At 38.9% G+C, this 25988-nt stretch overlaps 1 protein-coding gene across 2 annotated transcripts in view; it reads left to right on the top strand.

Moving 5' to 3' along the window:
• Positions 1-25988, top strand: part of GALNT1 (polypeptide N-acetylgalactosaminyltransferase 1) — a 122729-nt gene that overhangs the window by 31198 nt on the left and 65543 nt on the right. For both annotated transcript variants that reach the window (XM_047697122.1, XM_047697123.1), the window contains exon 2: positions 15409-15463. The gene's annotated coding sequence lies outside the window, so the exon portion shown is untranslated. The remainder of the gene's footprint in view (positions 1-15408; positions 15464-25988) is intronic.

Here is a 25988-nt window from a genome sequence, read left to right as displayed (position 1 = left end):
GGCAAGCTAGGTCATGCATTAGAAATACCTCTTAATTTCTAAATTTCTTAATTAAAAAAAAAGTGTCATCTGAAATGATGCAGGAAAAAAATTGATTAAAATTCAGTATTCTTTTAGGATACAAAAAACTAAGAAGTAGGAGAGAAATTCCATAACTTTCTTAAAATATTGCTTTAAAAATCAGCTGCCTCATCTCGCCAGCAGTGCACTGGTGGGAAAAAGAAAGTTTCAAGACTGTAAGGAATGAACAAAATGGTCTTCTTTAAAGTCATTATGAATATTGTCATAGGAAATTCAAATCCACAGATAAATCTTTAGGGTTTATAGTAATTAACTGAATATAAGATCAATTTAGTAAAATTAGTGCTGTTATTATAACCTAACAGCTCACAATAAAAAAAAGTGATATTTCACAACAGTTTTTTTAAAAAAAAAAGCTACCTAGGAATAAATATAAAAAGAGGTGGCAAGATCTTTATATAGAAAGTTATAAAAGTTATATTGGAAGACATTAAAGAAGACCCAAATAAATTTGGGGGCCAGCCATGCTCCTAGGGAGAAAGACTATGTCTTGTAAATTTATCAATTAATCTGTCATTAATAGAAAAACTATTGCTATTTCAGTAAAAATCCACAGGGTATGGTTTTTATATCTTTGTTCTTTTGGAATTTGACAAGTTAATTTTAAAATTTGGCCACAAATAACCAAGATATTTCTGAAGACCACTTGTCCTACTAGATTTTAATACTTAATGTGTAACATTAGTAATTGAGATCATGTAATAATAGGGCAAGGATAGACAAATAGGTAATGGAAGAAAATCAAGGTGAAAAATAGAACTCTACATACTTGGAAATCTGATATATAACAGAGCTAGTGTTACAAATCAAATAAGGAAATGGAATACTCTATAAATGATGTCGGTATTGTTATTTAGCCACATGGAGGAAAAAAAGATTTCTTACCTCACACCATATTAAAAAAACGAATTCCAGATGGATTAAAAAGTTAATTATGAAATGAAAAACATAAGCCTTCAGAATAAAATATTAGAGTATTTTGTAACCTCAGGCTATCTTAACCAGATGCTAAAAGCATAATTGTTAACATGAAAAGGTTAATAAATGTGGCTATGTTAAAATTAAGATCTTTTATTTCTTCTTTGTGGCAGAATGCAGAGACTAGTCACAAGTACAGGAATAGAAGAATTTCTAACTATTGACAAAAAATTTTTATTACAGTAATATACACACATCTATATGTCTACATACACAATCTCTATACACACGTCTATATGTCACACATCTGTGCCAGTGTGGAAAAGATAAATGGGCAATAGAAAAGCCATTTCATAGAAGAAAAATGAATAGGCATTAAATATTTGTCAACAAGGAAATGCATATGAAGAGTACATTGATTGTAAACTTGGACAATATCAAGTGTACCACTGCAGTCAGTGCTCTAGGGCAGAAGTCCGCAAACTCCCTGCAAAGTCCCACACAGTGAGTGTTTTAGGCCTTGCAGTGCCCATAGTCCATTGGTGTGGTTACTCAGCATTGCCGTGACAGTGCCAAAACAGCTGTAGGTCCTTCATAAAGACACAGAATAGGTGTGGTTGTGTTCCCATAAAATTTTGTTTGTAAAAATAGCAGTTTGCCACCTCCTGCTCTGTGCCACCAGAGAAGAGTTGGTAAACCATTGACAAAAGTTAATGAACTGTTAATACAGCAATGTGGACAAATCTTAAAAACACGTTGGGGTGAAAAGGTAGCAAAAGAATACATTATACTATGATTCCATTTATATAAGTTCTGGAGGTAGACTGTAAAGGGTAAAGATACTACTGGGACTTGACTGATTTTGAATTCTGGTCTTGACAAACTGTGTGACTTTGGCCAAATTACCCAACCCCTTCAAAGTGTCAGTTTTCTCTGTCATGAGGTGATGAGCGGAAGAGTACCTCTCGCTCACTACTCGTTGGGAGGACTGTGCTACAGAGTGCCTCTGAACACGCCGAGCACTCAGTAAGTGCCAAGCAGCCCTTGTTGTGCTTTCCTTCTGCTTTAGCTTCTATCCCCATTAAAGGAGAGAATAGCCTTTCTAGCTTTAGGAACTCCAGGTATTTTTTGTTTTATCCAGCCTTCCACAGCATATGCCTAATGGGACGAGTAGTAAAGCTTGAAATATCCTGAAGTTTTGAGTAAGGTTTCATTTCTTTACCTAGCACAGTTTATGAGACACTTCGATGTGTTTTATTTTTTAATTTTTTAAAAAAGATTTATTTATTTATTTTAGAGCGGGTGCATGAATGGGGGGGAGGGGCAGAGGGAGAGAATCTTCAGACTCCTCGCTGAGCTCAAGCACAAGCCCAAGATCATGACCTGAGCTGAAACCAAGAGTCGGCTGCTTAACAGAGTGAGCCATCCAGGTACCCCACCTCTGATGTTTTTTATTTTTATAATTTTTTTATTTTATTTTATTTTTTTCTTAGATTTTATTTATTTGACAGAGAGATCACAAGCAGGCAGAGAGGCAGGCAGAGAGAGAGAGGAGGAAGCAAGCTCCCCGCCGAACAGAGAGCCCGATGTGGGGCTCGATCCCAAGACCCCGGGATCATGACCTGAGCCGAAGGCAGAGGCCTAACCCACTGAGCCACCCAGGCGCCCCGTTATTTTTTTAAAATAAAGATTTATTAATTTGAGAGAGAGGGCACATGAGCAGGGGGCGGGGCAGAGGGAGAGAGAGAAGCAGGCTCCCCTCTGAGCAGGGAGCCCATCAAGGGGTGATCTCAGGACCCCAAGATCATGACCTGAGCCAAAGGAAGACACTTAACTAAATGAGTCACCACCCAGGTGCCACTTCTGATGTTTTTTAATGTCGTGTTTAAGTCACCCAACTCACTGAAGCTTGCTAAATGTTGACAAACACACCTCCCAGTGTCATTTAACCTTCCTCTGTAGCAGTTAGCCTTGTGGAGAACTTTCTGAGAATTTGGTTCTTTCTGGTTTTATGTACCGCTCTCCAGATTCTTTTCTGACCTCTTAGACCTTTCAGGTCTTCACATGTGCAGTTTTGCTCACCCTTAAAACCTATGACTCTTCAGCTTCCTCAGTTGAAACATGAATATAAAACCCACTTGAAAGGTTTGTTGTTAGGCTACAGTTTTCTCATACACAGTCATCTGTAGAGGAACCCCATACCCACAGATTCAGATTCATTTATGCTTGGGGTAGAGTCTTGTGTGAAGACAAACACAGCTTCATGAGCAGTTCCTCTCCCATTTGGGCGGCACTGATACCTGGTTGTAATGTGTATGGAACATGGCAGGCAGTCTGACATTTTTCCTATCTTCTGTCTGTGGCTGCTGTGCTCCGTGCCCTCTGCCAGACCACCTAGAATCTTATATACAGGTATTCATGGTGACTGTCCTGTCCCTAGCAACAGGGACATTGTCTAACTCTTCTTTGCTCTCTCAGGTCTGGTGAAATGCTTAGCATATAGTAAATAGGTATTACTAAATTGAAGTTAAGTGAATGAATGTATTGATGCCTTGATTTTGTTCACAAAACACTAATGTTTGCAGTATTTGCCCTGCCAGAGTAGAATGTTAAACCATTCATAATCCTAACTTAGCTTTTAGCTATCTGGAATAAACTTAAAAGTTATTTCTTTGTATTTCAAAAAAATTCTAACATATATAAAAGTAGAAGAAATAATAAAACAAACCCACTTAAACCTGTCTCCGTCTTTGATATTCAGCAAAGATTAAGATTTGCTTCACCTCTCAATCCCTCCGCCCCTGACCCCCAAGCCCCAAGTATTTTAAAGTAACACATCATGTCATTTTACCTCTAACATTCTTTTGTATGGATCTTTTAAAAATGAGAAAATTTTTTCAAATCTAGCCATAATGCTGTTGTTATTCCCAGTAAAATTAACAGTAATTCCTTAGTATCATCTAATACCCAGTGTGTGGTCAGATTTCTGCCAATGGTCCCTAAAATGTCTTGAGTTAGTTTATAGATTCAGAAGTCTAACAAATCCACACATTGCATTTGGTTTTTATGAAACAAAAACAAACAACTCTTGTGTGGAGAAATAGAACAATACCTAGTTTTTATTATTTCTCTCGCTCCTTTTAAAATAACTCTCCCTCAAGATTAAGTTTATCATAAAACCATAAACTTTGCTGTATCAGGTAAAGCTTTCATCTTCTTTAAGACTTCTTTGCTGTTCTTTTTTTGGTAATCACACACTTCATGTATATAGGGCAGTACTACACTTAACAGCACAGCAAAATGCAAAACTGAGTTGTGGTTAAATTTAACTGTTCTCTGCAGTGCTGTTAGTACTTCTCATTAAAGCTGTAAAATTATTTTATATTCATTAAAAAGTATATGCTCTTCGATAATGTTTAAATGTATCTTCACTATTTTAGTTATTCCTCTGAATTTATAGTGATAAGAAGGAAGCTAAATCCAGGCTGTAACAAAGTATGTGTTTTTGAAAAAAATCTGCTTGTGTGTGAGCCCGGTTCTTAAATTCTCTAAATCTGAAGTGGAAAAAGGTCATCTGCAGAAAAAATTATCTTCTAGTTACATTTTTATTGGTAATAAAGAAAAACATGTGCAACTGTTTAGTGTAAGTAGGAAGGAGAGAGAACCCAAGTATTTAGAGGTTTTAGCATAATACAATTTTGAGAATTCAGTGGAATTGAAAAAAAATGCAGAAATGTTTTGGGTTATTGATGTGAATATAGCAAGATTCTTTCAGGGATTTAAAAAAATTTTCCTGTTAGCTTTCTATTACATTCTTAAATGTAAACATCCTGATCACAGTGGTTTTTTGTTTTTGTTTGGTTGTGAGATCAGGAAGCAAATCCTATCATCTACCCCCAAAGGGCTAAAAAAAATTCCAGGAAAGAGGCTCTTGGGATGATAGGGCCTAGGGTGGCTCTCAGTTAGTATCCGTGCAGAAGCCATCTGAGAGTAGGGAAAACCATACTGAGGGAGTGAGGCAGAGAATAGCTATTCACAGAAACAAAAGGCAAAGGGCCAGAAAGTGAGTAAAATCAGCAGGAGAGAATGAAGAACAACCACTGATGTTACAAGCTGAGAAACGAAATTAAGTGGCATTAGGGAGAAACCAAAAAGTGAGAAATAAATTAGGGAGAAAAAAAATCCACAAAAACGAAGGTACCATATTGCTGACTAGCTAAAGAAAAAAGATGGGGGCGCCTGGGTGGCTCAGTGGGTTAAGCTGCTGCCTTCGGCTCAGGTCATGATCTCAGAGTCCTGGGATCGAGCCCCGCATCGGGCTCTCATCGGGCTCTCATCGGGCTCTCTGCTCGGCAGGGAGCCTGCTTCCTCCTCTCTCTCTGCCTGCCTCTCTGCCTGCTTGTGATCTCTCTGTCAAATAAATAAATAAAATCTTAAAAAAAGAAAAAGAAAAAAGATGAAGAGCATGTTTTGCACTGCGTGGTACCTGTGATAAATCATGACTGACTAGATCATTATCTTTCTGTAACAGGCCAGTAAGTGAATAAGAGTTTTTGTCGTTGTTTCTTCTGTTCTTTTTCACATGATAACTATTTCAGACCATTATCTGGGGCCGAAATCTAAAACCTACCTTCATTCCAAACTTATGTTTTCATCTGGTCTGTCGAGCAAACTTTAAAACCTTTTAGATTGGAGAAGGTCACTTGAGTTAATATCAAAGTAACATCAGACAGTGTTTTATGTGAAGTAGTTCTCAAAAGAACCTTCCTGTTTGCGATTGTAAAAAACAACTGAATTTCCTCTGAAGGTACTACTGTTCTGTGATATTTTTGCTCCTCTGATGATCCAGTTGTGGAGACAGAATACTATGGCCCTGAGCTCTGGGGAATGCATGGAGAAGGAAAAATAGGGAAAGGGAATGACAGCAGAGATTTCCGTTTAGTCTGCAGATTGTTTTTGGTTTTTCTCATCCCTAGTCTAGAGCCAAGAGACTGTGGGATTGTTTGTCATCCAAACCGGCGGCAGCAGTGCTGGTGGCAATACCGTAGTAGCTGTCTGCATTCTCCCAAGTGTGGTTGGCCAGTTTCTAGTGAGTTCTTTATCCACTCTGGTTGCCCACCTCATAAATTGTATGTGTTGCCTTTGTATTTTTTCTTGATCTGTGAGCCAGCAGTTGTATGTGGTTAACATTTGAGAATCTCTGTTTCAAATCTGGGAAGTGAAAGTTGTTTTTGTTTTTGTTTTTTTAAGATTTTATTTATTTATTTGGCAGAGAGAGATCACAAGTAGGCAGAGAGGCGGGGCAGAGAGGAAGAGTGGGAAGCAGACTCCCTGCTGAGCAGAGAGCCTAATGTGGGGCTCAATCCCAGGACCCCGAGATCATGAGCTGAGCAGAAGGCAGAGGCTTTTAACCCACTGAGCCACCCAGGCGCCCAGTGAAAGAGTTTTTAATAAAAAATTAAAAACAGAAAAGTACAGTAGCAGAATCTGCCTTTCCCCTATGTCTTAACATCTTACCCCCCTACTTTCTTCTGTGTCAATTAGCATTAAGTTTGGCTGCATTTGAAAGATCCCTACACCGCACCCCCACCCTCTCCCTGCTCCCACCAAAAGGTGCTTTAAAGAGGCCTTTTTTCCTCCCAGGACATGACAGCTATGTGGTCAACAAGGACTGTGCATCTATCTTTCTGCTTTACAGTCCTTAGCTTGTAGCTCTCTTTCTCAAGGTCATCTCATGGTTGCTGAGCAGGTCCTTGTGACTCCATCCCTCATGTTCTTATCCCAGGTTGGAGGATAAAGGGAGTAAGGGCAAAGGGCCCATGTCCCCTGAAGTCCTTACCCTTTCAGTATCTTTCCCATGGCCCAATCCAGTGATTTCTGATTTTATCTTATTGGCTACCTTAATCCACTGTGTAAGCCAAGATGTGTAAATTACCACTCTTAGAGCAGTTTGATTTGTAAGACCAAATAGGAAAATAGGAATTGGGTAAGAAACCAAATTGTAGCAGTCTGCCACAATTTAGATATTTTTAAAAAAATATTTATTTATTTGACAGAAATCACAAGTAGGCATAGAGAGAGAGAGAGGGGGGGGGGGAGGAAGCAGGCTCCCTGCTGAGCAGAGAGCCTGATGTGGGGCTCGATCCTAGGACCCTGGGATCATGACCCGAGCTGAAGGCAGAGGCTTTAACCCACTGAGCCGCCCAGACACCCCGCACAATTTAGATATTTTATGTAAAAAAAGTTCCAGTATTATTGAAGTCCTTCCCTCCCTCCTCAGAAATATCCATAATGTGAATTTGGTATATTATGTTTCTACATATTATTCTGTCTTTACAATATGTGTTTGTGTCTATGAATAATGTCTTATTCTAATAGCCTGAAAACTCTTTATAAATGGAACATACTATACATATCCTGCATGTATTGCTTTTTTTCATTCAACAGTGTTTACCCATGTTGATGCATACAATTCTTGTTTAATTTTAACTGCCTGTATATTCTGTTACACAATTTATTTACCCATTTCCTCTTGCTGTGTATCTAGGTTGTTACCTTTTTTTTTCCCCCATTATAAACAGTGTTGTAGTCTTTGTTCATGTCTCCTTATATGTGTGAGAGTTTCTCCAGGGTACGTACCTGAAGTTGAATTACTGAATAATGGGGTAGTGGTTTCTTCAGCTATTATAGATATTGCTGGATCGCTTTCCAAAGCGGCTGTGCCAAATTACTAGGAACAACATTGTATGAGTGTCACATTTCTTTATTCCTTACTAACACTTGTGTTTTGCCAGTTCAATGAGGTCAAATTCATTTTTCTGCAAACTACTGAAGTTGAGCATATTTTCATACATTCATTGGCTATATATGTTTCCTTGCCTCTCATTTGCCCATTACCATGCCATTTTTCATTTGTGTGTTGTTTTGAGTTGGAAAAGTTTTTAATACATTCTGATATTAATCTTTTCTTGATTATTTTCCCCTAGTCTTTGGTTTATCATTTGACTATCTCTGATGACATCTTTGGCTATATTTTAAAAATTAATTTTTAGGACGTGTCCGTGGCTCAGTCAGTTAAGTGTCTGCCTTCAGCTCATGTCAAGATCCCAGGGTCCTGAGATGGAGCTCCATGTTGGGTTCCCTGCTCAGTGGGGAGCCTGCTTCTTCCTCTCCCTCTGCTGCTCCCCCTGCTTGTGTGCGCACACTCTCTCTCTCTCTCTCTCTGTCAAGTAAATAAATAAATAAATAAATTTTTTAAAATTAACTTTCATGTAGTGGAGATTACTTTTTCCTTTTATGGTTTGTGCTTTTTGAGTATTAAGAAATTCTTCCTTACCCAAAGATATGAAGATATTTGCCTATATTTTAGTTTAAAGTTGTAGAACATATATCCTTAAACTTTAATTCACCTGGAATTGTTCTTTTGTATGGCGTGAGGTCGGAGTTTTATTTCATTTTTACATGTGGATGAACATTTATTAAACTGCCTGTCTTTTTTGCACTGATTTATAGTGCCACCTCTGTCCTATATCAAGTTTGCATATTCATGTGGGTCTGATTCTGGACTCTCTTCTGTTTTATTGGTTCCTTAATCTATCTCTGCCCATGTATCACACTGACTTAAGTACTGTAGCTTGGTATATGGTAGACAAAGTACTTTCACCCTGTTCAAAATTTTATTGACTTTCGTGTCCTTATTCTTCCATGTGATTTTAACCTGCTTTTACAATTCTGTAAAGAAAATTATATTGAGATTTTTGATTGGAAACGTATTAAGTATATAGATTAATATTGAGAGAATCTATTTCTTTAATAAACTATCCATATTTGACCATGCTGTTTTTATTTTGTAAAGAACTTTTTAAGCAACATTCTAGTTATTGGCAATAAGAATTTATCGAATTTTGCCTGTTAAACTTGTATCCAGCAGTCTTGCCAAAAGTTTTCATTAGTTCTCATTGTCTTTATTGTTTTGGATTTTTCTATCATTTTCTTTGTTTTTCTTCTTCTTTCCAATTCCTAAATCTTTTGTTTTACTCTTCTGGGTAGAATTTCTAGTACATTCTTAACAGGAAGAAGTGACAGAATACATTTTTATCCTTTCACTAACTTGAAAGAGAATGCTTCCAACACTTTATGAGAAACTGTTTTGTTTACTATAGATTTGGGGCAGATATCCTTTATCAGGCTAACAGAGTTTATTCTTAATTTCAATCTCCTGGGATTTCTTTGTAAATATCATGAGTGGGTGCTAGGTTATAGTATTTCACGTAAAACAAGTCCCTGGCAACTATGTAGTTCCACCTAACTCCCACCTTTGTTGTTTGCTCTAATTTTTTCACATATTACATCTTCATATTAAGAAATTAATGCACTACAAAGTTAAGAGTTTTAATTTAGTCAGCCGTATGTCTTTTTTTTTTTTTTAGATTTTATTTATTTATTTGACAGATCACAGTAGACAGAGGCAGGCAGAGAGAGAGGGGGGGAAGCAGGCTCCCTGCTGAGCAGAGAGCCCGATGTGGGACTCGATCCCAGGACCCTGAGATCATGACCTGAGCCGAAGGCAGTGGCTTAACCCACTGAGCCACCCAGGTGCCCCAGCCGTATGTCTTTTTAAAAAAGCAAGAAGGAGGAGCACCTGTGTGGTTCTGTTTGTTAAGTGTTTAGGCATCTGCCTTTGGCTCAGGTCATGATCTCAGGGTCCTGGAATCAAGCCCCACATTGGGATCCCTGCTCAATGGAGAGCCTGCTTCTCCCACTCTGCTCCTTCCCCTGCTTGTACTCTCTATCTTGTGTACTCTCTCTTTCTCAAAGAAATAAAAATTTTTTTAAAAAGATTTTGTCAGAGAGAGAGAGAGAGTGAGCACACAAACAGGAAGACCAGCAGACAGAGGGAGAAGCAGGCTCCATGCTAAGCAAGGAGCCTGATATGGGACTTAATCCTAGGATCCCAAGATCATGACCTGAGCTGAAGGCAGATACTTAACTGACTGAGCCCAGGTATCCCTAAATAAAAATTAAAGGGGAAAAAAAAAAAAAACAAGAGGGAGGAATCAGGCTTTTACGTTTGCTCCTACATTTACCATTTCTTCTGTTCTTACTTTCTCCTTACAGATCTGGTGTCCTTTCCCTCTGCCTGAAGAATTTCCTTTAGCCTTGCTTGTAGTGCAGGTCTGCAAAGAGATGAGTTGTTTTAGCTTCTCTTTACCTGAAAATTGTTTCATATAATGAGAAGTCAGCCATTTTTTACCTCTGTATATAGTATATCTTTTTTCCCTCTGGCTACTTTCAGGTTATTCTCTGTATCTTTAGTGTTTAGCTTTTGTATCTGATGAGCTCTAGTTGGGATTTTCTTTGTATTTATCATGCTTAGGGTTCACTGGACTTAGATTTGTGATTTCTCCAAGTTGTGGACATTTTTAGCTGTTATTTTTGCATATACTTTTCTGCATATATAATTTTTATATAATTTTCTCCTTTTGGCACTTTGATTTCACATATGTTAAACTTTACGATATTATACCATAATTCACTGAGGCTCTCTGTTCATTAAAAAATTTTTCTTTCAGATCTTCAGATTGGATACTTGCTTTTGATGTATCTTTAAATTGACTGACCCTTTACAGGCATACTTCATTTTATTGTACTTTGCAGATACTGTGTTTTTTACAAATTGAAGGTTTGTGGCAACCCTAAGTTGAGCAAGTCTGTTGACATTATTTTCCAGTGGTGTTTACTCACTTTGAGTCTCTATGTCTAATTTTTTATGTCAAATTCTTGTAATATTTCAGACTTTTTATTATTATTATGTTTGTCATGGTGACCTTTGATCAGTGAGCTTTGATGTCACTATTACACTTGTTTTGGGCTGCCACAAACTGTACTTATATAAGATCTGGTGAACTTAATTGGTAAATGTTATGTGTATTCTGACTGCTTCACCTGCCGACTGTCGTCTACCCCCTCTCACGTTCTCTCCCCTTCTCCTCGGGCTTCCCTGTTCACCAGGACACAAGAATATGGAAATTGGGCCAATTCTAACCCTACAGTGGCCTCTCGGTGTTCAAGTAAAAGGAGGCATTACATGCCTCTACTTTAAATCAAAAGCTAGAAATGATTAAGCTGAGTGAGGAAGGCATGTTGAAACTGAGATAGGGCGAAAGCTCCGGATAATCTGCCAACCAAGCCGGGAATGCAAAAGAAAAGTGCTTGAAGGAAAGTAAAAGTGCTACTCCAGTGAAGAGTGATAAGAAAGCCAAACAGTGATATTACTGATATGCAGGAAGTTTTAGTGGTATGAATAGAAGATCAAACCAGCCACAACGTTCTCTTAAGTCAGAGCCTAATCCAGCAAAAGCCCCTAATTCTCTTCAGTTCCATGAAGGTTGAGAGAGGTGAGGAAGCTGCAAAGAAAAGTCTGAAGTTGCAGACCGGGTGGTTCGTGAGGTTTGAGGGAGGAAGGCATCTCTGTAATGTAAAAGTGCAAGGTGAAGCAGCAAGTGCTGAAGAAGTGGCAGCAGCTTACCCAGAAGATCCAGCCAGGGTGATTAATGAAGGTATCTTCACTAAATAACAGATTTTCAGTATAGACAGAATAGCCTTCTTATTGGATGAAAATGCCATCTAGGACTTTCATAGCTAGACAGGAGAAGTCATTGCCTGATTCCAAAGCTTCAGAGGTCAGGTTAACTCTCTTATTAGGAGCTAATGCAACTGGTGACTTTAGGTTGAAACCAGTGCTCATTGATCATTCTGAAAATCCCAGGTCTTAAGAGTTATGCTAAATCCTGGCCTTTTCTCTAGAAATGGACCAGCAAAGCTTGAATGATAGCACATCTGTTTATAACATGGTTTACTGTTTACACCATGGTTTTAAGCCCATCGTGGAGACCTACAGCTCAGGAAAAAATAAAAATTCCTTTGAATATTTTATTGCTAATTGACAATAGACCTGGTCACCCCAGAGCTCTGATGGAAATACACGATGAGATTGACGTTGTTTCCATGTCTGCTAACACAGTATCCATTCTTTAGCTCCGGGATCAAGGAGTATTTTTAACTTTTAAGTCTTATTATTTAAGAAATACATTTTGTAAGGCTATAGCTGCTATAGATAATGATTCCTCTGATGGATCTGGGCAAAGTCAGTTAAATACCTTCTGGAAACTCTAGACGCTATGAAGAACATAATGTGATTCATGGGAAGAGGCTGAAATATCAACATTAACAGGACTCTGGAAGAAGTTATTCCAGTCCTCATGGACGAATTTGAGGAGTTCAAGACATCAGTGGAGGAAGTCACTGCAGATGTGGTAGAAATAGCAAAAGAACTAGAATTAGTAGAGTCTGAAGATGTGACTGAATTGCACTTTTTGATAAAATTTGCACAGATGAGGAGTTGTTTCTTGTGATGAGCAAAGAAAGTGGCTTCTTGAGATAGCATCTACTCCTGGTGAAAATGCTGTGAAGATTGTTGAAATGACAGCAGAGGATTTACAATATCATATAAATTTAGTTGATCAAGCAGCAGTAGAGTTTGAGAAAATTGACTCTAATTTTTTTTTCAAGATTTTATTTATTTGAGAGAGAGCAGAGAGCACAAAGTGGAGGGTAGAGGGGAAGAGGGAGAGGAAGAAGTGGACTCCCCGCTGAGCAGGGAGCCTGACGCGGGGCTCCATCCCTTGACCCTGAGATCACGACCCTAAGCAACTGAGTTACCCAGGTACCCCAGTTGACTCTAATTTTGAAAGAAGTTATGCTGTCGGTAAAATACTGTCAAACAGCCTGGCATGCTACAGAGAAGTTATTCATGAAAGGAAGAGTCAGTTGATGGCAAATTTCATTGTTGTCTTATTTTAAGAAATTGCCACAGTCAGCCCAACCTTCAGCATCCACTGCCCTGATCAGTCAGTAGCCATCAACGCAGAGGCAAGACCCTTCATCAGCAAAATGATTACGACTCTGAAAGCTCAGATAATGGTTAGCATTTTTTTAGCGATGAAGTATTTTTTGAGGTATGTACATTAGTTTTTTTAGACACAATACTATCACATCTTAATAAACTAAAATGTAAACTTCTATATGTATTGTGAAACAAAAAATTAATATTACTCACTTTATTTATTATGGTGGTCTGGAACTGAACCCACAGTATCTTTAAGATATGCCTGTATTTCTTGCCTCTCATGTGCTGTTGAACCTGTGAAGTGAATTCTATATTTCAGACTTCATATATTTGTGTTCTTCGTGGTCCTGTATGGTTCCTTTTTATGCTTTGTATTTACCTGATGAGTTACTTCTCTTCCTTTATTTTTCTTAAGTTCTTGAACACATGGTTAGTAGCTGCTTTATAGCCCTTGTCTGCTAATTCCAACATCTGGGTAATCTTGTGTCCAAAGTATATTGACTGCTTTTTTTTTTTTTTTAAACATAGTCACATTTTCTTGTTTATTTTCATGTCTAGTAATTTTTTATTGAATACTGAATGTTATAAATGCTTTTGTGATCCATAATTCTGTTTTCTCCGAAAGAGTGTTGATTCTTTGTTGTTCTAGCAGGCAGTTCACTGGCTGGACTTAAATCCCAAACTCTGTTTCTCCTGCATTGGGCAACAACCTGATCTCTTGCTCAGTTCTTTCAGCCATTTTAGGCATTTCTTTTCTTTGGGACCTCTGGAGTCTCCTGTGTTGTGTGTTTAGGGCTTAGGTAAGGATTGTGGTGAGGTTTAAATACATAAATATATCTAGGATTTTCTTCCTTACTTTCCAGTTGTTCTACTGGCCCCAGCCTTCATCCTTTGATGCCACAAGCCAATGAGAGTGAGAGCTCCTTCTTGAGTTTCACCTGCTGCACACGATGCAGGGTGGTCTCTGCCTTCAGGCAAACAGCCATAAAAAGGCAAATCTCACCTAGTATAGTTCCCCTCTTTCAAGGGTTGCCTTTTCTTTTCTGTGTTTTGGTTGCTGTTTAGTGCTTCTCTAATTAAAAAAAAAATTTTTTTTAAAGTTTTTATTTGAATTCCCGTTGACATACAGTGTAATATTAGTTTCAGGCGTCCAATATAGTGATTCAACACTTCCGTGCAACCCCTGGTGCTCATCACAAGGGCCCTCCACAATCCCCATCACCTATGTAACCTATCCAGTGCTTTTCAGTAGTGGTTTTTATGTTTGGGCCAGAGTTTGTAATTATTGTTTGTGGGAGGGTTACTCCAGTAGGAGCGGTTTCACCTTTCTCTGTGTAAGTCTTTCATGTTTTATTTTTAAAGACTTTTTTTAGAGCAGTTACATGTTTAGAGTAAAACTGAGGAAGGTGTATGGGAGCCTGGTTGGCTTAGTGGGTTAAGCCGCTGCCTTCGGCTCAGGTCATGATCTCAGGGTCCTGGGATCGAGTCCCGCGTCGGGCTCTCTGCTCAGCAGGGAGCCTGCTTCCCTCTCTCTCTCTCTCTCTGCCTGCCTCTCTGTCTGCTTGTGATCTCTCTCTCTGTCAAATAAATAAATAATCTTTAAAAAAAAAAACTGAGAGGAAGGTGTAGATACTTCCCGTGTGCTTTCCACCCCCACCCATAAATAGCTCCCCTATTATAGGTATAATTTCTCCTTCATCACCTCTGAGACAGCGTAACTTTTCCCAAATGTGCCCAACAGTTTTCCCCTTGGGTCTTGTTCGTTGAGATTTGGTCATTTGCACCAGGAAGAGGAATAGAAGAGCCATGGCTAGCTTGAATGAATAGAGAAAAGGTAGACTAGCAGGGAATGATCAGTTGAATTCAGTTGGCGATCTAATGGAGTGAAGCATGGTGTATGTGGAGGGGGGTAAGGCATAAGCAGTACTGGGACGCCTGCATGGGCTCAGTCGTTACGTGGCTGCCTTTGGCTCATGTCAGTATCCCAGGGTCCTGGGATGGAGCCCTGCATCAGGTTCCCTGCTTAGCAGGCAGTCTGCTTCTCATTCCTTCTCCCCACTTGTGCTCTCTCTATCAAATAAGTAGGTAAAATCTTAAAAAAAAAAAAAAAAACAAAACAAAAAAAACAAAAACAAAGGAATAAATAGTTCCTGCTGCAGGTGCTATCTCTGTGTCTTTGGCCTTCCCACCTGGAAAGTGAATATCCTGATAGATTTCTAAGAGGAAGAACGATAGTTTTTTTCCACTGAGCTTGCTGTTGGATCTCAGTAATATTTTATTCATGTATTAGACATTAACTGAACACCTATTATGTGCAAGCTTTGGGGAAACACCTGTTAGGTGCCCGTGTTCAGCATTAGAGATCTGGCTAAATAAGACATGAGTTTTGCCCTCAGGTATGGCTGACTTAAAGTCCAGTGGGATAGGTGCTGAAGTAATAAGGGGGGGAGGATAGAGTTATTCTGTAATAATCTGATTTTAGGAAATTTATTTTTCAACAGGAAATGTGGGACATGTGGATTTGGGATATGAATTCATTTGAAAAACCACTTTGGGGTAAGTTGATAGCTGGGTGTGAATGACTTCAGGGTTGCACTTCTCTTTGCCTTGGGGCTTGCTCTTACAGCTGTGGAGGTTTCATACTTGTGTTGATGGGACTTTTTGCCTCATCTATACGTAAGTGAATGGCTTGTATTAAAATGCAAATTCAATTATTTGAGAAATGTAACCATCAGGCATGGTCCCAGTACTAATTAATTAGTGCATTCATATTTCCTCAGGGAGGTCAGTTTGAAGACTAGATGAATATCAGTCTAGGAATAAAAAATTTTTATATGGGGCTTAACTGAGCTCACCCAAGAATCCTGTCATGTGGACTGGGAATCACACTCATAGAATCAGTGTTAAAGATTCAGTTAAAGTTTACCTCTGAGTTTCTTTTTGTAGTACTCTGCATGACCATTTGAATAATCATTGCATCAGTACAAGTATAAAAGTTCCTGGTTTTTGGTTTCATCTAAGAAAGTACCTCTAGAAATACTATTTAATATTTACTGAGTGTGTGCTGATATCTAAGTGGTGTACATTACCTCATTTAATTTAATGAAATGGGACTATAAGGTGGGCATGTTTTTCTCAAAGTAATGAAGAGCCCTGGATATATGCAAATAAAGAGTAACATTTCTAGGATTGCTTAGCTAGTAAGTGTTGGAATTGAAACTTGAACCCAGATTTGAATATCAGCATTTGGACTAATAGATACTCACTTCTCTTTTAATATGCTGATTGTGTTTGGGGTTCCCACAGCTACCCCAGGTTTAGTGATTGGCTAGGAGGACTCACAGGATTCAGCATGTAGTCATAAGAACAACTAAGACTTCTTAGAGTGAAAGGATACAAAGTAGTATTGACAAAGGGAAAAGTGCATAGGGTGAAGTCTGGAGGACAATAGGCACAAGCTTCCGAGAACCTCTCCCAGGGGAGTCAAACACGATGTGCTCTAGCAATGAATTGTGACAATACATGTGAAGTGTTACAAGCTGGGGAAACTCACTAAACTCAGTGCCAGTGTTTTCATTGGGGCTGGTCATTGTGGCCTAGCATGTACCAAAATTTTAGTCTCCCAGAAGGCAGTCATGTGTTTTACACAAACTATATTGTTTGACAAATGGGTTAGGCACAGTTAGTTACACTTACCATTTGAGGTGAGTTTTATATCACTGTAGGGAATTGTGTATCATTTAAGTTACCAGATGCCAGTCAAGGGCCCACCTTGCAACCAAGCCCTTTCTGGGGATAGTAATCTTGTGACTGCTGTGTTCACTTTTACCCTGTACATTGGTTTATTCATTTAAGCAGATTGTGATTATGATCATGTAGCATTTAGAAGTAGGTGTTCCGGCAAACCAAATGCTTTAATGGTGTTTATTTTTATGGCAGTACCATAACTGCCTATTAGTTTTGATCTTCTGGACTCCCCCAACTTAACATAATGTTGTACTCCTGGCTAAGGTTTATTACAGCAAAAGATGCAGTACAGGAACAGCAGGAAGAAGCTACATGCAGGTGAATGCTAGGAAGATAAGACACAAATGTTGATGTCTTTCCTCTGTGAGGCTCACATGGACATGTTTTTCTGTGGCCAGCCCTAGTGGCTAAAACTTAGGACCCTGACCAGACACCAGGTGCACATCATAAATCTTGATGCCTACTTTAAACAATGCTGACAGTCTGATATATCCTGACCTGCTGCCTCTGACATCCTTAGCCAGTGACTGTGAACATTCCAGGAGTTTAGTTCTCAGAGTTTGGCCAGGGGTCATTACCATGGCTCCAGGCATCCCCCAGAGATTAGGAAAGCCTGAGTAAAACAGACCTGCAGTGTTAACTCTCTCCCTGCAGCGTCCTATTGTATTGTTAAATGTAACATTTAATGCTGATACATTTTTTCTGAATCTGATATTCTAAACTTAGAAAAAAAAATAGTAAATATAGTTGCTAAATTTCACTTCTCTTAGAATTCTTTTCACTTCTTTTAGATTCTTTTCTTTTGGGAATTTATATAATGGTGACTTCTGGATTTACCATTTTTGTCCACAACTATGTGGGTTGTATATGTTATGTTAAAGAATAGTGCAGAAATGTGAAGTGTAAACAGTTAAAATATTACAAAATTAACCTTCACTTTATGAAGATCTTCCCGTGAACACAATAGGATTTCTTTTTTATGGAATTTGCAGATGCACAGAAATACCAGTTTTTCAGAAAAAGAATAACTCATAGTTTAAAAATTGGCTGATTCCAGGATTTGAAACCAGTCTTTATTACTTTATCTATTGCTATTTGAAATCTGTATTGTGTGAAAAAGACAAAGTAGATGGAGAAAGCTCTGTCCTTGAAAATGATAAGTTCTCTGAGTTAACAGAGTTAGATATGTTTCTTTATTGCCAAACTTCACAGAACCTTTAGGGCAATAACGTGCAGTGTGGATCTCCCAGGGCATAGAGAGACTGTAACATTTCTCTAACTTACTTGACCATGGAGTTTCTTTAGTAAGATCCCACAGGTGTGGATCCTGCAGTGCAGTGTTCTTTAGAGCAAAATAGGATGGGGCACCTGGGTGGCTCAGTTGGTTAAGCGGCTGCCTTCCCTGGGTCCTGGATGAAGCCCTGCACTGGGCTGCCTCCTCAGTTAGGAGCCTGCTTCTCTCTCTCCCTCACCTGCTGCTCCCCCCTCCCCCCCCCCCCCCCCCCCCCCCCCCCGCTTGCTCTCTCAGTCAAAAAAAAATAAATAAATAAAATCTTAAAAAAGAAAGAAAGAAAGAATGAATGAACCTTGTTGCAGAAAAGTTTAATATCTTACTGCCTTCTGATAAAAACTAGTTAGAAACTTCCCTATCTGTATGTCTTTTTCCTGCCAGGCTTCCTGAGTTGATGTTTCTCTTTTGTAATGTGAATGGTGCATCTCTTAGGTTCGAGTTTAACTGTGTGATAAGGGCTTCCATGGTGTGGATCATTGCCTTCAGGCATGTACCACCTAGGTACCTGACCTGGTATCAAGAATGTAATTGGCGAAGACTCAGTAAATACCCTGAGAGCATGGGATGAACTGTGACTCTAAAATACTAACCCCCCCCTTTCTTTTTTAAAAGGAACAACAGTATAGTAGACATAAAAGTTAGGTGCTGTACGTTTTATAATGACATCATTTTGTAAGACATTTTCAGAATTTTTCTTTTATCTTTTTAAGCATTTAAAAAATATATTTTAGAGAGGGAGGGAGAGAGAGAGCCCGAGCACAAGTTGGGTTGAGGGTAAAGGACAAGCAGACTCCCTGGTGAGCAGAGCTTCACTTGGGGCTCAGTCTCAGGACCCTGAGGTAATGATGTGAGCTGAAACCAAGAGGTGGATGCTGAACTGACTGCGCCACCCAGCTGCCCCTGGAATTCTTCTTTTGAATGGCTCTTGAGTTGAACTCCTCATTACCAACTTCTTCTCTATGACTTGTATCATTTTTAAAATTTAATCCTAACAGTAGGATTATTCTATCATAGACATGTAAACTTTTAACTACTAGATTTTCTTTGTTCAGTAGGTGGAATATCGTTTTTAGGAATTATGGTTGTTATAGCTAAGGAAGGCCAGTTGGTCAAAAGTAGCCAAGACCCTCCTCAAGAAGTAGTGCAAGGTGCGAAGACTTCTTTAGTGTATATCAAGAATTGCTATAAAGCTGTAAGTAAGACAGCAATGTGGTATAAGGTAGATGGTTCGGTGGAACAGAACTTAGAACCCTGGAAATCTGGTTTATGACAAAGTTTGCATTGCATGTACACCTTTAGTAAGAGGATGAACTTTCCACACAGTGTGGCAGGACATTTCGTTAGCCACATGGAAGAAAGCGATGTTGAATCTCTACTTAAACCTGAAAGGTAAAACTTAAAAATTTGTTGACATTAGGACTTTATTTTTAATGGTATCTAAATAGAAAAGAATTTCTTAAGACATAGAAAATGTAAACCGCAAAAGCCACCTCTTATTAAGAATGCAAGCTATAAGCTGGGAAAAGATTCTTGCAGTGCATGTAGCCAAAGTAAGATTAGAATCCAGACTGCACAAAGGTCTTTAGAAACTAATAGGAAAAAGACAGAACAACCCACTGAATAGAATAGTGGCCTAGACTTCATAGGCATATTAGAGAAGCAGAAATGGAATGACCAGTAATGTCAGAGACAGTGGGGAAGTGCAAATTAAAACTACTTTAAGATACCAACTACATACTCCACAGATTGTCAGAAAATAAGAAAGTCTGACATCAGTAAGTGTTGCCAGGGAGCACACCCAGAGCTCTTGTTTTGCTTACTGTTTTGCATCAACTACCTGGGAAAACAAATTGGTCATGTTTAGTCTTAACTGAAAATCTGCATTCCCTATGACCTAATACCTTTATGTGTGTTCTCTAGGTCAAGGGTTGGTGTGACAATTCATGTGTTAAAAAAGATTTTTACATTTTAAAATTATGAAGTGAAACAAAATTATGTAATTTATAATGTGGAAATTACATGAAATTCAGATTTCACTGTCCATAAATAAAGTTCAGTTGGAATACTGTCACACTTACATGTTTATGTCGTTTATGTCTGCTTTTGTGGTGTAGTACCAGAGTTGAATGCTTACACTGTAGATCTGTCTTGCAAAGCCTAAAATATTTACCATCTTGTCCTTTGCAGAAGTTTACCACCCTTGCCCTGCACCCCTTACTCCTGCACATGTGTGCCAGGAAACATGTTTAGGAATGTTCCTAACAGTACTGTTTGTAACTATAGAAACCTAGAAAGAACCACATGTCCATTAAGCATAAAGTGGATAAACTGTGGTATGCTAAGCCAGTGGAATACTACTGAGTAGTAAACACAAATTGATTGTAACTGCAAGCAACATACAATGGCTCTCGGGAACTTGGTATTAAAAAAAAAAAGAAAAAAGGAAGACAGATTTTTCCATTTATGAGCAATTCAGGAACAGACACATGTAAAGAAGGCATTGCTAAGGCTACCAGTGAGGTAAAACTGTCAGGAAAAGAAAGAATGGTAAGTTTGGAATAGAAGTTGCCTTTGAGGAGCTGGGAAAGGGATGGTATTGGAGAGGGAACTTTGAAGATTATTTTCTTATTCTTAAACTGGGTGGTGGATACATGATACATGTGTTACGATCCTTTATTTCAGTGATGTTCCTCCTACATACTTTTGATATTTGATGTATTTCTGTGATTTGGAGTATTAAAAATTATCTATTCAAATAGTATAGTTTGCCTTATGATGTATAGTTGTTTATAATTAGTAAAAGGGAACCTCATCAGTTGACTAGAACCTGCTTGGTTTCACCTGTTGGTCTCCTCCTCTTTCCTCCCCACCTCTCCACATCCCAGGTGTTCTGGTTGTGTTAGGAACCGATTTCTTTTCTTTTTAAATTTCTTTTCAGTGTTCCAGAATTCATTGTTTATGCACCACAACCAGTGCTCCATGCAATATGTGCCCTCCATAATACCCACCACCAGGCTTACCCAACCTCCCACCCCCTGCCCCTCCAAAACCTTCAGATTGTTTTTCAGAGTCCACAGTCTCTCATGGTTCACCTCTCCCTCCAATTTTCCCCAACTCCCTTCTCCTCTCCATCTCCCTATGTCCTCTGTGTTATTTCTTATGCTCCACCAATAAGCAAAGGAAGCGTCAGGGACTTGGTCGCCATCCGGACTCTGCCTCTTGTTCTGTATGCCTCTCCTTGGGCTCATTCTCTTGGACTTGAAGGTGGCCTTTCTCCTGGTGTTGGGCAGTGTGGTTGACTGCAGAGCTGCTTGCATAGCCTCCAGCTCTGTGACTTGAAAAGCCAAGGGGTGAGGTCCTGTGGTTGGCCTGGCCATGTCACTTGACTATCTTCTGACCAGGGAGCTGGGTCTGTTACCAGAAGAAACCTTTGGGGGAGGGTGAGAGCAAGAGTCAGCATCATGAACCAGAAAGCTCCCTTGGTTTATATCTATTTTATGTCTATTTTTTACGGGTACATTAATATATGGCATTTGACATAGCTTTTTTTTTTTTTTTTAAGATTTTATTTATTTGACAGAGATCACAGTAGGCAGAGAGGTAGGCAGAGAGAGAGAGAGGGAAGCAGGCTCCCCACTGAGCAGAGAGCCCAACGTGGGGCTTGATCCCAGGACCCTGAGATCATGGCCCGAGCTGAAGGCAGAGGTTTTAACCCACTGAGACACCCAGGTGCCCCTTGACATAGCTTTGTAAATACCAAGGCTAGTTTGAAATGACCCTTAAGACATCCGATGTTGCCTATAAAGTGATATCCAGTAGTTGAGGTGGAATAGGGGTTAGAAATGTCTGTTGAACCTATAACTTAAAAGAAAAATCAAGGGGCACCTGGGTGGCTCAGTGGGTTAAAGCTCTGCTTTCGGCTTGGGTCGTGGTCCCGGGATCCTGGGATCAAGCCCCGCTTCGGGCTCTCTGGTCAGCGGGGAGCTGGCTTCCTCCTGCCTCTCTCTGTCTGCATTTCTGCCCGTTTATGATCTCTGTCAAATAAATAAATAAAATCTTAAAAAAAAATCAAAATACAGTATCACCACAAATATCTCTTTTGCTACCCCTTTAAAGTCACAGCCATTCCTTTCTTTTCTCCCTGATAAGGACATTTAAGACATTAAATGTTTGAGTCAAACTAGACATTACAAAGTTGCTTTAAGACATATCTCCTGTATTCCAAAGACTGGGAGGACACTTAACCAATTGCTGGTAGTGTTCAATTGGGATGAGTGTTTACAGGGGGTTTTCTATCTTTTCTTTTACTTTTTTGTTTGCCAAATCCTTTGCATTGAGCATGTATTACTTTATAATTGAGCATGTATTACTTTATAATTAGGAAAAATATTAATTTTTAAAGGTATTGATAGACGTTAAGTTTATCACCTTGGAAATTGACATTCCATTCAAGATACTGGTAAATTTTATAGGAGTCTATACCACGAGTACCTCAAATGATAAACATGTTTCCCCAACCTCTAAACTTGGAGTAACACCTGGGAAACAATTAGAGAAAGAGAATATCTAAATTTATATGGCATGTGAACATTAGTTTGTATAGAATTTTTAGACTAGTTCTTAACTAATTTTTTGTTAAATAGTCAGAATGAGAGTATGCTGATACCTAAAAATTGGTTCATGTTTTTGGCTGGTGAATGAGTCTTCTCATTGCCAAATTTTAGTAAGTAATCACTTGACAACTCAAAGACAGTGGGAGAAATGTTGGCCTTAAACACTTCACTGGAAGTGGAAACTATAAAATTAAAAGCTAAAGCACTAGAGCCATACTTACCTCAGCCAGTGAGTAAAAGGCCAGAATACCTGTGACTTTGTTTTGACAACTTTGGCCTCGTTATTATCTTTGTTACTGGTATAAGGTAGGATCTAAATTTATTTCGTATCATATGGAAAGCCATTTGTCCCTCTATCAGTTTTCTACTCTCATCTGTAGTAGTACCAGTTTTCTGTACATGTATGGGTTTGTTTTAGAGAACCACATGGTTTTAGATTCTTCGGCTTTGTTATAAATCCAGTCCCAAAAAGCTTCGTTCCTGTTTTGATTAGAATTGTATTAAATTTATGGAATAATTTTGGAAAGAGGCTATTACTTTTTTTTCTCCTGAACATAGTATAACTAGCCATTAGTTCTCTTATACCCCTTATAAGTTCTCTTAAACCCCTCAGTAAAGCTCTACAACTTTTTCTGTGTCTTGCACGTATTTTGTTAAAGGTTTTGTTTTTTGGGGGGGGTGTGTGGTTTTTTTTGTTTTGTTTTGAGATTTATTTATTTGAGAGAGGGAGAAGGAGAAGCAGGCTCCCCGCTGAGCAGGGAGCCCTCTGTGGCCTCTGTCCCAGGACTCTGGGATCATGACCCAAGCTGAAGGCAGACATTTAACTGACTGAGCCACCAGGAGCCCCTATTTTGTTCAAGTTTATCCCCAAATATCTTAGGGTTTTTATAGCTATTTTGAATATGATTTGTTTTCTTTTATATATTTGAAGTAGTTACTGTTACTATACAGGACATGATTGTTATATGTTCATCTTGTATTTAGCAACCTTTTTTTTTTTAAGATTTTATTTATTTATTTGAGAGAGAGCACAGAGGGAATGTGAGAGGGAGAAGCAGACTCCCAACTCAGCAGAGAGCCCGATCCCGGGACCCTGAGATCATGACCTGAGCCAAAGGCAGATGCCCACCCAGCTGAGCCACCCAGGCACCCCTTGTATTCAGCAACGTTGATGAGGTCATGAATTAGCTGTAATGATTTATCTATTGATATCTTTTAAGTTTCTGATAGAAATCATGTCATCTGCAGATAATTTTGTCTCTTTTTCTCTCCCTCATCCTTATTCCTTTTCTTGACTTACTGCTTAGACTCTAGTACGATGTGAAATTAAAGTAAGGTTGCATAAGTTACTTCATGTTACAGAAGTGCAAGGCAAGTCGACAAGTCGTGTCATTAAATATCTTTACTGTAGATTAAAGAATTCTCTTTTTAGGCCTTTTTTGTTGTTGAAATCCTATATTGATGAATTACCTCCAAAGGTAATGGCTTCAGACAATAGACATTTTTTATCTTGTATTTGCTTGGGTCAGGAATGCAGGAGCTGCTTAGTAGTAGTAGTACTTAAGTAGTAGTACTTACGTGTCCTTCTGACATTGTGCTGGCTTTCCCTAGAGTGTGAGCTGAGAGAAAGCTGAGGATGTGTGTTTTATGACCAGGCTTGAAATCTCTCACCATTACTTCTACCATATTCTGTTGACTAGAAGCATATCACCAAGTCCAGCCCCATGCTAGGAGGGAAATTACACTCCAAAAAAATTGTTTTGTATATTGATTTTTTTAAAGTCTGTCTGCCCCAGCGATGTTGCATAGGAGCAAGGGCTTCTGTCCTTATACCTTTACCTTAGACTGTTCCTTTGGGCCCCAAACTTTCGTATCCTTAGCTGCGGTTAATATCTCTTCTTGAAAGTTATCAGGGTTACCTGATACTCAACATGTCCAAAGTCAAACAAGTTTCTTCCCATCTTGCATCTTCCTCCCTTCCAAAGATCTGCCCTCGTTCTTTGGTTCCTATTTCTATGACTGGCACCACTCTGCATCCATTGGTACAAGCCAGGATTTCCTCCTCTTTTGCCCCATCTAATTTGTCCTTAAATCCCGTTGAGTTTGTCCCTGAGTACCTCTTGAGTCTGGCCACTCTACCCAGCTCCAGTTTTATCTCACATCGCAGTTTTCCTCTTCTTTTGTCTTTGATCCCCTGACCTTTCAGTGCTGGGCTCCTTCCTGCTACAGAGCCTTTGCTACTCACTGCCCCCAATGCTTATTTTCCCCTCAAATCCTGTCTTCCTCAGGGAAGCCTTCCTGACAAAGTCCAATCTTTGTAATACAGATGTTTATATTGCTGTGTACCTCCCTTCAAAACAATGATCACCAGTGAAATTTTATGTATGTGTGGCTGTTTGCCTAATCCCTGCTTTCCTGGAGCCAGCTCTAAATTTCATAAGGGCAAGGGGTGTGCATTCTGTTCATTTTTGTATTCCATGCATTTGACACAGTCCGTGTTTTTACTGAGTTTGTGTGCATTGAACAAATTAATAAGTGCATGAATATGTTTGATTCTGGTTCTGATTGAGAAATAGAGTAAACAAAATATATAACTAGTAAATAAACTAATTTAGCCTCTCCTTACTATGTTAGAGAATGATTATCATGTTTTTAAGTCTTTTTAGGTTTTCTGGCAGAAGTTCCAGCTACAAATTAAGTGAATAGGTCTATTGAAATGTCCCATCTCTCCTACCTCTGTTGGGTCATATGCTGCAGAGTTAGTGATCCTAGGAGCTAAGGGTACTCTTTGAATCGAACTGTACTGCGTTGGAAAAATTAAATAGGAATGGATGCAAAATAATAGAGATTTGCATTGAAGTAATCTGGGCTGTAAGCATTAAAAAAAAATCAGATTTTCGAGAACATGAAGTTACTTTTGATTTTCATATACTGTATCATCAGTACCATTGTTCACTTTGCCAGTGACCAAAAGAGCTGGCCTTTCGTGTAAAATAGCACAGAAGATAAATTTATATCCATCTAGCTCTTCTGGAGAGAACTGTTGTTTAATGAGGCTGTGCACTACAGTGTTTTTGGTTCTCCCCTCATCATGGTTACTGTAGTCTTCAGTAGTTGCTCACTGCACATGACTCGATATCAAATATTGAGTAGGTATGATTTTGAAGTAAGAATGTGACAGTAACATGCATCCCTTGTTCACTGTGCAGTCAGGAAATGTTGGTTTGATGAAGGAAGGAATATAGGCAAGAGAGCACAAGTCCCAGAGAGAAAAGAGCACAGATAATACTTTTTAAGTATCCCTTAGGATTTTTGGGGGGTGCTTTTCAGGTTGCTGTCTAGCAATCTCGTGAAGTAGGCAAGAACTATTATATGTTTTTCATAGATAAACTCTCTGGCCTGGTCTGAATTGTTCAGGTAAATACCTCTG

The sequence above is a fragment of the Lutra lutra genome, chromosome 12 (genome assembly GCF_902655055.1).
Source record: "Lutra lutra chromosome 12, mLutLut1.2, whole genome shotgun sequence".
Lineage (NCBI taxonomy): Eukaryota > Metazoa > Chordata > Mammalia > Carnivora > Mustelidae > Lutra > Lutra lutra.
This window is presented reverse-complemented; position numbering and strand designations above follow the sequence as displayed.